This window comes from Cantharellus anzutake (genome assembly GCF_015039405.1).
Source record: "Cantharellus anzutake strain C23 chromosome Unknown EI90scaffold_194, whole genome shotgun sequence".
In the NCBI taxonomy this organism is placed as follows: Eukaryota; Fungi; Basidiomycota; class Agaricomycetes; order Cantharellales; family Hydnaceae; genus Cantharellus; species Cantharellus anzutake.
Genome location: NW_024067144.1, coordinates 102,115 through 105,900, shown reverse-complemented (window position 1 = coordinate 105,900; position 3,786 = coordinate 102,115). Strand labels below are relative to the sequence as shown.

General features: G+C 47.2%; 1 non-coding gene across 1 annotated transcript; it reads left to right on the top strand.

Annotated features, from left to right (window-relative positions):
- The first annotated feature begins 3,712 nt into the window (after window positions 1-3,712).
- On the top strand, window positions 3,713-3,786 carry EI90DRAFT_t296. Its single transcript has one exon. It is a non-coding gene; the product is annotated as a tRNA-Ala (tRNA).

Genomic DNA, 3,786 nt, shown 5'->3' with positions numbered 1-3,786 from the left:
TTCGGTAGTAGTTGATATGGGTGTCGTGCGCTTCGGGCATCTGGGAGAGGAGTATCCCGACGCCATGGGAAGGTACGTTTTACATCTAGTTACTATCATATGAAACTCTAGTTGAGGCTTTGGTTCAGTATTATAGCAGTGGAAGGCGCCATTGCCAATTAATGCCGTGGACATGATACAGATACAGCCTCCCGTTAAAGACCTTGTTTGATTGAATCCTATGCTCCACCCATTCGTCACGGTCGCCTCGTCCACGTAGCGTCTCGCATGACTCCCATCCTACGGAATCGTCACGAGAAGGTGCAGGAAGCCTCCATCAACTTGATAGGACATTGTGGCAGCATGAGGTATCAGGCTTTCACCCTCGCTGACATGGCCCCGACAGGTGATCGTGTACCTGCCAGGGAGTGGATGCGTATTTGCTTCGAGTTCCCTGATCTTCTGAAGGCCCATAAGATGGGTATACGCCGAGCAACGGTGAACAGATTGCGAAAACACTGGGCTCGCAAGATGTCCCTTCGGCTCTACTTGCGGATGTTCGTGTACAAGAACGTCAGAGCCGCGTCTGCAGCACAGTAGCCATTGGTGTGTACATTCCATAGTCCGCGCTGTTAGGTACCTGTTACCCATGGCTGGGAGGATAATTCAACGGAGAGATCGTAGCGGAAATATGTGGCTCTTCACGTGCATCCCTGCAATTCTTAACGAGTACCGAACCCGGGCGGAACTCAACGTCCGTGCTGGTTGCTTGAAAGCACCGTCCTCCGGTTTCGAATATGTTGGACCTCAGTCCGCTTTCTATTGTGATTCAATTCAGTCGTCACGATGCTTGAAGATGCCCTCACCGACCGCGATCATGTTCATCGGTAGACAGCGAGCACCATTGAGCGTCTAGCACTAGGTTTGGGCTGTGAGGACTCGATGACTCGTTTGCTCATTAAATTGCTTCGAGACATCTCCCCCCACGTAATTGGAGCAGTCATGGAAGCTATTAATGAAACAGGGAAACTTCCCACAGTGACGTGCTTCTTGAAGGAACACTTTGCTGGTAGACCGGTCATGTCCTTTGCAGGGCCTTTCGCTCATGTGGAAGTGCGCTTCATAAGTAATTTCATAGGGGATCAGCGGCGCACGTTCTCAGGGGCTCACTGTGGCCAGCTTCGAGTTTTCTCTAGGGCTCCTAACGGATCGGTTTAGGATCGGTTTCGGTTGGAAACCGTTCGGATGGGCGCATTTGAAGCCTTCAAACCGCAACCGATGTGAATCCGACCCCAGTCATCAGCAAAAGTCCGTTATGCTCCGGAGCATCAAGAGTGGCTGGAGCATGTGGGAGACAAAACAGCAGATTGGGCACTCCTGGAGCCAATAGTGTTCTCCTGGGAGGGGGTTCAGGAGCAGCTGGGAGTGGTGAGGAGTATGTAATGTGCCTGGAGCAGTGGGAGGAAAATTTTGGTCTCTAAAAAGTTGAAAAAAAAATTTTCGGGAAAAATCAAAAAAAAAAATCAGGAACTATAGTGCCTTTAAAGTGCTTTCAGGACATATAATTATTTGCAAAATTGAGCAAGAAATGATGGAGAAAAATGGAAAATACTTTCGGAGACCTGAGAAATAATGAGAACTGAATTGATGGGAAAGTCTGAAAATTGAATAGGAAAGTGAGGGGAAGCCTTGTAAGCATTGTTATTTTCTGCTGTTCTGATTTTTCCTGATTGTTCTTGGGCTCACTCCCAGCTGCTCCTGGACCCTCCCAGGAGCTTTCAGGAGCTTCCAGGAGTATTGAGGAGCAGCTGGGAATGAGACCAAGAAGAATCAGGAAAAATCAGAACATGTCACGGCCCTGCAAAGTCCCCGCCCCTCTACCACTTTCTGCACCCCCATTCTTGCGCCCGTTACTCATGCACGTTAATCTCGCCATTGCCCATCACTTAGCAGCGCCGATAGTGGTTCCTGTTCTATGGCCCCGTAGCAGCGCCTCCTTCGTTCTCCCACCACCACTTGAGTTCCTCAGCCATTCGGCCGATACCGTTTTATTCTATTCATTCACTTAACTAACTAGCGGTTGATATGGTCGCCGTTGATCTGCTCCTTATTGACATTCCTTTATTGACAATTGGTTATTCCTTTATTGACATTTGATTTATATGTATATTGACATTCTGATCCATGCGCCTAGATTGTCGGCCTATTCATTCTGCCTCCCAACTTCGCCATCCTCTGTTCCATTCATTTCTTCTGTTCCATTTCCCTGGTCCTCATCGCTCTTTTAGTTCTGTCGTACTTATCATCCTGCTCCCATCCTGCACCGGACCAACCGGTCCCTTCTCTGTTCTCCTTTATTATTTATACTTGTAGTTTACTGTCAATGTACCTCAGTTCGAATATCGACTAGAATTCCCCCCCAAGTACTCTCATCCTAAGTTCACCTCTCAACTTCATCCCCGCTTAAGTCAACGTCGCTGCAAGGTCTTTCCCACTAACGTGAAATATGGGACAGCCTAGAACGCGTGGCGCAACGCTCTGGCCAAGTTGTTGAAGCCGAAGTCCCATCCCCACGACGCCTTGCAACGGAGTAGTTCATTAGCTAAGTGACCACTCATGCCACCGTACTCCGCTCCGCTTCCTGCGATCACCTCGAACACAGTTTCTGACAGAACAGCAGAAAATAACAATGCTACAAGGCTTCCCCTCACTTTCCTATTCAATTTTCAGACTTTCCCATCAATTCAGTTCTCATTATTTCTCGGGTCTCCGAAAGTATTTTCCATTTTTCTCCATCATTTCTTCCTTGATTTTGCAAATAATTATATATCCTGAAAGCACTTCAAAGGCACTACAGTTCCTGAATTTTTTTTGATTTTTTCCCTAATTATTTTTTTCAACTTTTTAGAAGTCCCTATTTTTCAAATTTTCCTCATTTCCCTCTATATCCCCCCCTCATTCCCCCCTCATTCCCCCCCTCATTCCCCCCCTCATTCCCCCCCTCATTCCCCCCCTCATTCCCCCCTCATTCCCCCCCTCATTCCCCCCCCTCATTCTCCCCCATTTCCCCCTCCCCCATATTCTGCCAGCCCAAAAGTGATTAAGTTGCCAGATTAATCATATATCAGGCCATAAATTTTGATTGTGTATTGGTGAGTCTCAGTGTCCTTGATATATAGTATAGTGTTTGATCTAAATGTTAAGCAGTGTCTTGTTGTGTTAGTCTTGTGGTAGGAGGTATTCATGGGGGATCTTCCCTCTTTTTTTCCTTTTCATTTTCAAATGCTCCAGGAGCTCCCAGAAGCTTCTCACCCCTATACACTTTGAAGCATTTAAATTGTATTTACTGGATATGTTTGTGCACAAAGCAATGCTCCAGGCCCTCCTGGGAGTGCCCTGGAGTACCTAGCCAACTCCGGAGGAAATGGGCTGTTCCTGGACTGGCCAATCTCCTCCTGATTCTCCCAGTGCTCTCGATACTCCGGAGCACTCAGGAGCATAACAATTTTTTGCTGATGGTTTCGGTTAGGAACCACGGTTCCTGTATGACAAGACAAGTATATATTTTAGACAGGACCTTACATCTCATACTAGCCTATCTGGTTCAATAACAAAAAAAAGCTTTGAAGCCGCATAATGTCTTGGATAGTTTCTGCACCAAGAGATGCACAACGAAGTGAAATCATGTCCATTCCCACATTCAAACTGTTGGAATAACCACCTCAGCCTAATAGGGTGTATGGTGTAATGGCTGTGCACACTGAGTTTGCGATCCAGAGGACTGGAGTTCGATTCCCAGTATGTCCA